The following is a 12954-nucleotide window of genomic DNA, read 5'->3' as shown; positions in this document are numbered from 1 at the left end:
ACAGGAAGTGAGTTGTTTGTGGAGGTGGTGCAAATCAAGTGGGCTGTTCTGCTATGGATGGTGTCAGCTGTTTGAGCATAGTTTAATGTCTTGTCGATGGTGGCCTGGCTTTGGGGAGTCAGGAATTGAGCTACTCATTGCAGTATTCCTCGCCTCGTGCCTGATCATGAAGCCACACAATTTAAATAAATATTCAGTTCAGTTTCTGGTCTGTATTAACCACCCCAGGATGTTGATTGTGGGGGATTCAGATTCTAGCCCTCATGTGGTATGAATGTTACTTCCAAACCGGATAACCAGCATGAATCAGATTGGTGCCAACGGTATGGGATTTGCTCCTCATTCTGGCCGTGGTGGATTTGGACCTTTATTGCAAAAACAAAAGCTCATAGAGCACCACTAACACACTGGCATGGATGGAAGATTGGAGAGCTCATGGGAAACTGATCAGGTTTAAATGTGTCATTTTCTGTTTGGTTAGATATAAGTGATGTGTCACTGAGATCAAAGCTGGACTATTAACTTCCTAAAATGTACATAAATTATCTGGACACCCAGACCATTCTGAATCTCAAAAGTTCTGCAATCACCCCTTTGTTAAGGTAATCTGCTTTTGTATTTTTTTAATTTTTCGTGCCAAAATTGGAAATTTCATTTTGCTCCAATTTGAGAGAGCTTTATTTTCTCACTTAACCTAGACTTTTGTAGCCTCCTTGTGATCTCTTCACAACATACAACCCAACCTACCTGTACAGAGAGTGATGTTATGGTGCAGGGAGATGCGGTGGAAGAAAGACTAATTTGTTAATAGAGGATAATGTTCAGGTACACGGACTTACAGTCTTTTTTTTGTGGTGGTCCTGTGAGGAATTGGAGTGGACAGGCTAGGAAATAGATAAAAAGACAGATGAACGCCCTCAAGAGATGGGAGGATGATAATATCAACGGTGGAGGCCTGAAGGTCAAAATAAAAGTGATGGACAGTACAATCTCTATCAAATTGGGAAGCTGTGCCCTGAATTCAGGCAGGTCAAAAGCCAATTTTGGGTATTAGACATTCTCCTGTTGTGGGTCACAGCAGAGAATAAATACATGGAGGAAGATAATAGAAGGATTCCATGTTGGAATGAGCATCGAGATGGTTATGGAGTTGAACACAGTGGAGAAATGACATGTGCAGCAAAATGGAATGGGGCCCAGATTAACAAAGGATAGTTCAAAGGTGAGAGATAGGAAAGAAAGGCCATATTGGGTGGGTCAAACATGATAAGAACGAGTGAGGTTAGGAGGGGATTGGAAGTATAGGATCATGTTTGGAATATATCATGCACCATAATTTTAATTTTTTTTTCTATTTAAGTACGGAGAGAGTCTGTTTGGATTGGTGAAGTTAATGACAGCTAATTAAAAGAACTCTCTAGTAATTAGTTCAATAGATAAAAACTACAGCTGAGCGTATTCTCATATGTCTACCTTTTTTTAATTACTGCTGTAACCATGGAGGCATCGGTTAGAGGAGCTAGATGTTGAGACAGATGAAGGCGCATTCTCTGGGAAAGTGGCTTCTTCATCCTTGAGGCTGGAATCTTTGGACTCTTCCCATTGTTGCAGACTAGACCTTGGATGGTCATGGTCTATAGTGGAGAAAAAAAGAAGAATTGCATTGAGAGTTATCACAGTTTCAGCACTTCACATTTCATTGCATGCATTCTACAAAGCCATTGCAAGCAGTAAGATGATTAGTTTAGTTCTAGATCTGGCCAGTCCAACCTCATTTTCTTTAAGCAATCATGCTCCAACTTCAACAATCTCCATTGCTGCTTCTTCAATGGCTTTGAGGAATGTGAGGACAAGAATTCTTCCTTATTTGCATCTCCACTCCTTGAAACATGTCCTGCATGATGTGAGATTTAATTGTCTTGCCAACATGCATCCCCTTCACATAATCTCGGTTCATTCACACATTGTAATCAGGAGCGTATTACCATGTGCTACTAAGGCTGATCATATATTTAGTATGATGTTATAGCTGCCCACATGCACATATATACTTTTGATGTCTGTACAAGAGATCTCTGTTGCCAATGCAACACTGGCACTTACCCTTGAAATTTGGACTAGGGCATGTTCCATTTCTTGCACTGGACCTGGAGTCAGTGAGCAATTCCAAGATTGCTCACCCACTCTGCCACATTCTTCCAGGCCATCTTTGTCAACTGAGAGGGCTTCATACGCTACTTCCAAGTAAGAGAGCCTCCAACCTTTCCCTTAGAATGTTCGAGGAGACATCACTGAGACATAGGACTGGTCTTGCTGCAATGGTCAGAGATTTCTTCAAAGAATTTGGCACTCTTAATCAGTGTTATACCCTGGCAGTGATACACAGTATCCATGTTTCTTTTATTAATTCACAGGAGGAGGGCATCTCTGGGTCAACCAACATTTATTACTCAATCCTACTTGCTGAGAGGGCAGTTGAGAGTCGACCACATTGCTGTGAGTATGAAGTCACATGCGGGCCAAACCAGGTCAGGACAGTCATTTTCTTCCCTAAAGGACATTACTGAACCAGAGAGGGTTTTTCTGGTAATTGAACAGTTCCACGGTATTCATTAGACTCTAAATTCCACAGCTATAATGAATTCAAATTTAACATCTGCCATGACAGGATTCAAAAACAGGTCCAGAGAACATGATCTAGGTCTCTGAACTAATACTTTAGTGATAATACGACTCAGCCATCTCCTCACCATAAACAGGAGACTGTGAACTAGGCAGCAATATTGCCAATGAAAAGCTTCACTTGCAGCTGAATCAAATGTTTTCTATGCATGTCCCTGGCACTGAGAATTTTAATGGTAATCATGTGGCAGAAGCCTAAAACAGATCATAGAAGGGAATTCAATGTGCAGTTCTGTTTGTAATATCAGGAATGATACATTGTTGACAAAACCCTGTCCCAAGACTTGGGTACATGGGCATGAAATTGATATGAGTTGGGATGTTTCATAGACTTAATACAGGTAGAAAACGTACTGATTTGATATTCCTGTATGGTCATTATTCCAACTGTCAAATTTGTGAGGTTGATTTTCTTTTGAAGGTGTTTTGGGCAGATTTCTAATGTTGGTTTCTTGGCTGTATTAATTATAGACCCCATAAATTTTGACAAACCTTTAAAAAATAATTCAGTATATTGCAGCAGACCTTATCTCCCCTGGCTAAAGTACCCATGTCAAATATTACTTCTTTAAAAATGTTTTCCGTGGAAACAAAAGAAATTGGTGTTCTACTCTCAACACAGAAGCATTGCGATAGTAGTGACAAGAAATGGATGTGGTTTGTGGAGGAACATCACACAAGAAAGCAAACGATGCACTGGATCGATTTCTGATGTTGTTTGTATCTCTTGCTTTGGGTGTGCCAAGTAACAGTCCAAAATCTCAGACTGAAATCTTCAGCCACCTCATTGTTTTCAGATATTTGGCACACCAATCATACTTTAGGTCACTACTTCTGAAGTAGATGACACTTCTTTAGTGGGAAGGTGAAACTGGAAATCCAAACAGGACAGTACTTACTCAAGGCCACTCAGAACACTTCTACCATATCTTCTCAAAAGTGAGATGCTCTGCAGCCAACTGTTGTATCATCAACAAAATATTTTGGACTCAAATTTTCTTATTTTTCAACAAAAACAAACTCCAGTTCAAACCTTTTGATTCATGCTGACGAGCAATAGGACAAATTCAGACTAAGATCTCTCTATGAACATATATTTAGGCAAAGCTAAGTATGCAAAATTTCGATGAGTGCAAAGCTTTCTTACACCCTGGTTCTATGTCCTATGAGCCCAGAACCAAAAATCATATCGCACACTGTTAATGAATGAAACCTAAACCACAAAGATGCAGGAAGTGACTGTCGCCCCTTCTCAAGGGGATTGTTATTGATGCTGGGCTTAATGTTTAAGAGATTTGGTTACCATTTGCATCCTTGGAGTCTAACTGAGAATTGCACTTCATGCTGCTCATAATGATGGCATCATCTCATATTTCGATTAGGTGTGGGGACCAGTTTCCTTCTCTTTTGTTTGACTATCCAAGAATTTATACTTTTTGGCATGTGCTGCTGTAAATTTTTCATTAAGCAGGAGCAGTGAGCCAATGCACTTTGAGTTACAGTTTGCGATAGATTAAATTTAATGCTATCAGTTTCCGCCCAGGAGAAGTATGAAACTTTTGACTTAATGATTTTTCTCCAACCAAAACTCCGGCCAACTATTTTTTTCAGGCAAGTTGCTAATCTTAGAAATTTCTTGCCCGAAACTATTTTAATTGGTTCAATCATACAACTAAAATGGTTGAGGTACAAATTGGAAGTGACTTGATTACAGATCATATTATACTCAGATCTGTTTGACTGTTCAGAGAAAAGTGTGAATCAGAAGAGTTGACAGTGTGAGATTGAAATATTATCAGCTGCTGCAAAGAGAACGAGTCAGTCTTTTTTTTTATATTCATTTCTGCTTCAATCTTCATGCTGGCAATTGAAATGGGAGATAAAGTTGACTTCATGGTAAGGACAGCCAACATTTCAAAGATTAAGAAGTAGACAAAGAAACTGTTTGTGATCAAAAGCCACAATTTCCACTTATAAACTTGCATCCTAACTAATATTTTCCACTGTAAATACCATGCAGGAAATTTGAAAGCTAGCCTGTGAATGTATATGTCAACACGATGTGTTCCAAAACATTTGTCTGAAACATCTCTAATTATGCATCTGTTTCTTCATTCTCCTGACTAAGGCCCTCATTATCTCTGATTTCTCAAAATTCAATTCATTTATTCTTCTTGTCATTTCTACTTTCCCTGTCATTCATTTTCCTATCTGTTTTTTCATTTTTTTTTTCTAATCCCTTTTCCTTGTTAATTTAAGGGTATCAATGGAAGATTTTACAGTTTACATGTGTATAGTCTTCTGTAGTCATCTGACCAACAGGAGATTACTGAAGAGAACGTAGCCTCTTTAAACTCCCTTACATTTCTCCAACATCAGCTAGTATACCCTTGCCTTCATTCCATAAACTTCACCTTGTTTGAACCTCAAAGTTCAGGCTTAACTTCTATCATGAATCTGCCTTGGGGTTCTCAACATCTGGGACTCCAATCTATAACAGCTCTTTTTTTACATGAGTTCCCATGCTTAGGCACCAGATACTACATTAATTCAATAGCTTCACTGTGCCTCGGTGGAACACAAATTTCTGGCTAGCTCGACAGCAGAATAATAGGACATATATATCTGTATAATTCATATTACTGAGGTCTGATGTAAAATTGCGAATTACGCCAGATAACATGCTGGTACAATTAGGCACCAAAAAATGGTAAGCAGCTTTACTACATCATCCCACTGAGAAACCAATTGAAACGAGCCAAAATTTAGAGAGTAGAAGAAGAAAATGCGCAACTTGCATGCATTTTCACATGGCAATTGCTGCAAAGAAAAACATTAAGGAACAAATTCTCTCTACACGCAGTTGCACTGGTAAGTTGAATAAGTTCTGCATGTGCTGACATTTTAATGTCATCTTTAGTTCATTCCAAATGCAGCAGAAACAGGTCATTAGACAAAAATGTTGTTCTCCTCCTGGACATTGATGTAATGTTGTGATTCAAGTTTCTGTGACATTGGACATTTCTGTAGATGTTTATTGGTTATTGAATGTTCCAGCAATTAATGGAACTCTGTCTTTGCCTTGAATGTTTTTAAATGATTCATCGTGTACATTGGTCTGGTTTGCATCTCCTGTCATGGTCATCTGTGTCTGGTTGCTAATATTTGTGTTGTCCCTTCCTTTCCATGGCAACGTGCTTTGAAAGCAACACTACATCATATGTAACAAGCAAAAATATGTTTTTGTGATCCATAAGTAGGCTGTGCTAAAGAATGCCCCCTTCATTACACCAAAAGAACCTGTCAGCATCATGCATAAAACAATATCAAAGAATTTGGCCTTGCTTGTTTCAATGGGATGAACAGCCTTCAGCCCATACATCCTCCTTCAGTGATGTGGAGGTGCCGGTGTTGGACTGGGGTAGACAAAATTAAAAATAAGGTGGTCCTGGAAACAATCCAAATGGGTGGAATTACTTGATAGGTATAAGAGCCAAAGGCATGTGACTCTTATACCCATCACGTTAGTCCAGTCATTTGATTTGTTATCCAGTACCACCTTATTTTTAATTTTTTGTAATTATCACTCTACATCATTTCATGAGATTATAGGTCATCTCTTTGCTTGCTATTCAGCTGTTAACACTTTACTCACACTATCTGACACTTTTGATCATCTGCAGAGGCTTATTATTCAATCTGTCAACACTCTGCTCATACCATTTGTAGAATCGTTTGATCTCTCTGCCTATAAATAATGTGCCTATGTACTTCTCCTCACGCCACCTGACAAAGGAACAACACTTAGAAAGCTTGTGATTTCAAATAAATCTGTTGGACTATAACTTGGCGTTGTGTGACTTCTGGCCTTATCTTACTTCACTGATGTCTTACTCACTCCTGGCTTATATCAGTTTTTAGGTCAGAGAAGATGGTGTGCATAGTGGTAGAATGACTAGTCTAGTGACCCAGTGCTCCAGGCTAACATTCCCAGAAGATGGTGTGCATAGTGGTAAAATGACTAGTCTAGTGATCCAGTGCTCCAGGCTAACATTCCGGGAATTTGGGTTCAAATGCCAGCATGGCAGATGGTGAAATGTGAATTCAATAAAAGCCTGAATTGAAACATAGCCTAATGGTGACCATATAACCACTATAAAATGTAAAATACCCACGAGAACTAATGTCTTCTCAGGAAGGAAAGTAGCCACCTTCACATTCCCAGTCTGGCTCAAAGTCAGAGTCTTAACTGTCCTCTGGGGAATGAATGAATAAAACTGTCTGTGCCCCAGTACACTGTCAGCCTGATTCCTTGATTTCACAAAACATTTATCTACAATTAGGATTTTGAGTTCTACTTATTCTAGAAACTGCCTGCTTTTGTTTTAAAGTGGGTAATTATGATAAACTGAGGCTGTCAAGAGATGTTGCGACATTGCCTATCACTTAACTAAAGGCAGTTAAATGCTGGGTAAAGTTACCATAACATTTGCAGAAATGAGCATTATTGACTAGGTTATATACCCATGACCCACCTCTCCTTAAAGGCCAAGAAGGGGGGGGCATTTTGGTTGCATGGGATTGGCCCAGTGATCCCTGAGCCCAGCTATGCACTCTGTGTTTCTCCTCACTAGCTGCAGATCAGGGTCCTGTTCAAGTATCAGCAGTGGGTACCACTTCCAGACATACTGTTACTGCTGGAGAGTTGCCACTTTAGCCAGCAGTTCTTAGAGGTGGGAGATTCTCTATCATAGAGCATAAACCACACAAGCAATTATTTGCCTCATGTCTCTCAAATCCAGCTCTGGTGAGGCAAACTCATCCCAACCTTTCAGGCAATGAGATGCAGCATCACATCACATTAAATATCAGCCACCTTGAGATTCAGAGAAGCTGCTCTCCTCACTGGGGAATGTGTACTGTTATTTTGTCCCCTTAAAGCCTTACTCCTCTCTTCAATCCAAAAATGGAAGCCTGCAAGTGCAACACACACACAATAGCTGCCAGTCCTTCTCTGTGAAAGCAAAAACTATTCTCCCTTGCTGTAGTTACCCCTTTACTTTCATCTGCATCCATTTTTTCCAAGTTCACAACAAAATCAATCAAGCAGGTTCAAAAGGGATGGGGGTTGGGTAAATGAGGGGGGTGCAGACATCACTATGCTGAGAGTTATCTTCTACAGGGAGGCAGATTAAGTTTTAATCAAGCAACAACAGTAGTTTCTGAATCCTGCTGCTATGCTGTTCATTCATTCCCTAAAGTAGCTTCTTAACTTTAAACAGCGCCCTACCCTGTAACAAACACATGAATTCTGGTTCAGTGAGCAGCTCTTGCAAAAAGCTGAGACTTTTGATATCTGACATATGCACAAAATATGTGTTCTTGCCCATGGCTTGAACTTAGCAATAGGCTCACTTAATCTATGCTATCATTTTTGTCACTAAATCAACAGCCAACAACCTTTATAAACTGCTTACACATCCGGTGAGCTTCTCATCTATCTTTTTGATTTCAACAGCCATTACCCCACCCTCTCATCATCCAGCCACCAGCATCACATTTCTGTCCCTTGTGTTGGAAATGTAGTCTATATCGGTGTTAAATGAACATAAAGATCTATTGTTAGCTGTTCTCCACTCAGAAATGATATTAGCCAGCTCCTGTTCAAGTTATTACTGATCTATTCTTTCTCCTACCCCTTCTTCTGGGTGCAACCAGACCCCAAGCCAGGTTCCCCATTTTGTTTCTGTTCCACATGGGAAACTCAAACCCCGGGTGCAGAGAGATGATTTACTTCCTTTCTTCATTTAGCTACCCGTCTCCTTCTGTTGTCGTAAGTTTAATTGAGAAAGGATAGCTTCCTCGGTGGTACCTTTCTCCCAGATTCAAATTAGTTTTATTTTAAAAGCAGCCAATGTAACCAGGCAGTTCAGAATTAACAAAAAGAGTGTGTTTATGAATTACAAAACATGAGATGAATTACTAAACAATATACACACAGACAGAGCAGAAATAAAGGTTTAGTCCAAAATGATATTTATTTTTAAAACCCAGAGAAAGAAATCAGTGTTTGAATTGTTTGTAATTAGTGTACAGATGAAGGTTACAGCTTTTGCAGTAGAGGTTAATGGTGCTGCTAACTTTGGCAGTTGAACAGTAGATTTCATGATCCTTCATTTTGCAGATTGGTTCAGATTCTGTACTTTTGAACATAGAACTTAGAACGTTACAGCACAGTACAGGCCCTTCGGCCCTCAATGTTGTGCCAACCTGTCATATCAATCTGAAGCCCATCTAACTTACACTATTCCATGTACGTCCATATGCTTGTCCAAAGACAACTTAAATGTACTTAAAGTTGGTGAATCTACTACCGTTGCAGGCAAAGTGTTCCATTCCCTTACTACTTTCTGAGTAAAGAAACTACCTCTGACATCTGTCCTATATCTTTCACCCCTCAATTTAAAGCTATGCCCCCTCGTGCTCACCATCACCAACTTAGGAAAAAGCTCTCCCTATCCACCCTATCTAACCCTCTGATTATTTATATGTTTCAATTAAGTCACCTCTCAACCTTCTTCTCTCTAATGAAAACAGCCTCAAGTCCCTCAGCCTTTCCTCGTAAGACCTTCCCTCCATACGAGGCAACATCCTAGTAAATCTCCTCTGCACCCTTTCCAAAGCTCCACATCCTTCTTATAATGTGGAACTGTATGCAATACTCCAAGTGCAGCCGCACCAGAGTTTTGTACAGCTGCAGCATAACCTCATGGCTCCGGAACTCGATCCTCTATTAATAAAAGCTAAAACACTGTATGCCTTCTTAACAACCCTGTCAACTTCGGTGGCAACTTTCTGATTCCTGTTGACGGTGAGTGAATACCAACATTCAGGATGAACGAAAGTCTTTTTATTGTCCTATTTCCTTTTTGTTGGTTGCTTTCTAGCAGAGTGAAAATTTTTACCTATGAAAATGTTTTCCTACGTTCGGGTAGATCTTCAAGTGTGACTGACCTTCACAGCAAGCAAATGGTTGGACCAAGGTTGTTTCACCCAAAAACATTCAGTACCACTTGTGCATTCCAGTCGAGTTGAAATTGTTTTTTTAACTTATGTATTCTTCAAAGGGAAAATGCAAAATTAGTCTCCAATTTTGGACATAATTCACAGAGGTGCCTTGTAGTTAAATTGGGAGTTGTCTGTCCCTGGTTATCTTTGTAGTTATGAGTTTGCAGTCTAGTCTATTTTCATTTTCCTCTTCTCCTTCACCACTCTTTGAAGGGCCATTGTTGGATATTCACTTTGCATCCAAAAGTATAACATTCCATGAGTCTCTGTTTCCCTTTCTTCTTCGAGCCACTTAATTTACAACCAGAGCAATTATTTTCATTGTATCAAGCCTTTTAACAAAGCACATTTTCAAAATATCAAATTAAAAATATCCATCATACTTTGGGTTTCTGGCCTATGGTCATGACATTTTTCATCTCATTTGGCTGTCAGACAATGATAATAAAGTAAACAATGCCAAAGGAATTCAGTGGAAATTTGTTTACCGAAGGTAGTTAAGATGTCATAATTGTTACCCACTGAGAGTCGGTGAGAAAACCTACAAGATACATTTAAAGGAACACCTAATTCACGCTGACATTATATCAGCATATAAGGGAGAAAATAACAGAGGGTGTGGAATTGAGTTTAATGAAGAAAAGTGAGAAAATGTTCATATGAAGACTAACTGTGAGTAATGGACCCGTTGGATCAAATGATCTGTATCTGTCTTGCAAATAATTTATAATTCCACCTACCTTATCTGCTCAGTGTAAATGGCATTGAAAGAGATTTTACTGTACCATTTACCCAACTTCAAAATCATGCTGTAAAAGCTGTTGGCAATACTAAGAAATGTTTTGATATTAAACTTCAGTGCAATATCTGATTCTTTTTAAATTTGACATCAAAATTCACATTCACTCACGAAAGAAAAATTGCACACTTCTTACTGAACTTTGCAGTGTTGAATGCATTTTTGGTGAGAGTTCTTTTCAATTGTTTTTTCTTAAGTTTAATTTGGCTGAAGGTAAAACTTAATATTTATGCATCTTTCCAGTCATTCTATTTGTGATTGGGTTCCAGTATCACAAATCGTTTTTTCTTAAAGATCTCCCAAGTAAAGTTGAAACTGCGATGTCTCTTACTTATGACACTGATGTGAAATTATATTACACAGCTATGTTGTTAGGTGTGGCTTGAAAAATTGATCTAAAAATAAAATTTACCTGCACCTCCAACAAACTAAGTCATCTAATAGCACAGTGCAATGCTGCATTATGGAGGACAGTTGAAGGAGCATTCATGAGAATAAGTTTCTGAAATTATAAAAGACTGAAATGGTCAAAAAGTAGAGAACGTAATGATGGTTTTTAGATCAACCATGTGTTAGTTTAAAAATAGGAATAGTTTAATTACTAACTTTCATATATCAGTGCAATTTGCACTCCAGTGTCTGTGTTCACAAGATGCATTAACTTGAGTCGAAGTATTGAGCCTGCAATATTACCATATGGTGACCTATTAAAATAATTTGGTTATCAAAGCTTTCAATAGCCTTGAGTAGGAAGTTAAAACAAATGTCCTCACTCAAAATAAAAATAGCGGGTGCATTTGAGTCTCTCAGTTGTTAGAATATTGCAATTTAGTTTCAAATATCTACACTTCAAACATGGGCAATGCAAAACACAAAATGAATGAATTGCAATCAGAGATAATGGGAACTGCAGATGCTGGAGAATCTAAGATAACAAAGTGTGAAGCTGAATGAACATAGCAGGACAAGCAGCATCTCAGGAGCACAATGAATTGCTGACAGTCATTAACCATGTGGAAAATATACCTCGAACTTTGCACTGTTAGGGGAATATTCCATACATATTATAACTGTGGACAATTCCATCAAGTATCATATTTATTTCAGAATATTTTACCAGAAGTAAAAAATGCTGCCACTATAAAGTTATCAGAATGCAGTTTAGCTCAAAGGGGGCTGATAAGCATCTCCAGTATTTGACGTAACTTATTTCCAATAAATTTCCAGTCTTTTTGAAAGTCTTGAGACTTTTATAAAGTCATCTTCACTTTGTTGTTTCTTTGTCATGAAAAGTAAACTGTTCCACAAAAGTAATCAGTAAGGAGCCAGATAAAGCCCTAAGACCAGCATTTCAGTCTTCTGAAGAGTCAAACCAGACTTGAAACATTAAGTGTTTCTCCCTCCACAGAAACTGCCGGACTCATTAAGTTTCTTCAGCATTCACAGTGGTTGTTTCAGATTCTCATCATGCACAGTGTTTGCCTTTATTTGAATATTCATTTATCTAATAAAAGACTCAAGACTTTTTCTGTTATTTCAATACTTCTTCACAGGTAAGACACTGCTGGAGCAAAATGCAATTTTTAAAAATATTCTGCATTTTGTGAGGAGACACATACAATGGCAAGAGTTAGACTTCAGATGTTTGAGGTGTCTAGTGATGAGTAAACAACCTAAAGTGCAAAGGTGGCATCAGCACTTTGTGTGCAATGTTTTCTGTGAATGTATCTATTACTTTACCTCACAATTTGTTGTTTCTCTTTCATTTTCTTTCTTTCTCTTTTTTTATTTCTCAAAGTACCATAGAGATTTTATAGCAAAACAGGTGTTTTCCTTTGACGGAATCAAAACTTACCCATGACACTCTGTATAATGCCAACTAGTTTATAATGCAAAGGAAAGTCCTGTGGATGTGGGAAATCTGAAATAAAAATTTAAAGCCCTGGAGAAAATCGACATTTGGCAGCATCTGTGAAAAACGTAGGTAACGTTTCCAGTCTGACATAACTCACTTTTTAAAAATTTCATAAACCATGTTTATAAGTAGCTTATTCTTATTATACAGGTATGAGCAATAATCTGCCTACATTAATTTGCAGTGATAATGGGAACTGCAGATGCTGGAGAATCCAAGATAACAAAGTGTGAAGCCTAGACCGTTCACCAGAGAGAGGATTTAGACCCGAAACGTCAGCTTTTGTGCTCCTGAGATGCTGCTTGGCCAGCTGTGTTCATCCAGCTCCACACTTTGTTATCTAACATTAATTTGCAGTTGAGTTCAGCAACTGATAAAAGCATTGGAATGTCCAACATTGTTAATCTGTTAACATGAGAGAGAGGAAAGAAGGTGAAGAGTTAAAGTAAACCATTGTTAATTACATTAAGAAGTTGAAAGAATTTTGGTT

General features: G+C 38.5%; 1 long non-coding RNA gene across 3 annotated transcripts in view; it reads right to left on the bottom strand.

Annotated features, from left to right (window-relative positions):
* Window positions 1–12954, bottom strand: part of LOC125449161 (uncharacterized) — a 116119-nt gene that overhangs the window by 70069 nt on the left and 33096 nt on the right. For all 3 annotated transcript variants that reach the window (XR_009447416.1, XR_009447415.1, XR_007246849.2), the window contains exon 2: window positions 1474–1634. This is a non-coding gene — a long non-coding RNA (uncharacterized LOC125449161). The remainder of the gene's footprint in view (window positions 1–1473; window positions 1635–12954) is intronic.

This window comes from Stegostoma tigrinum, chromosome 2, assembly GCF_030684315.1.
Source record: "Stegostoma tigrinum isolate sSteTig4 chromosome 2, sSteTig4.hap1, whole genome shotgun sequence".
NCBI classification, from domain to species: Eukaryota; Metazoa; Chordata; class Chondrichthyes; order Orectolobiformes; family Stegostomatidae; genus Stegostoma; species Stegostoma tigrinum.
The sequence above is the reverse complement of the archived record's forward strand: the minus strand, read 5'-3'. Positions and strand labels throughout refer to the sequence as shown.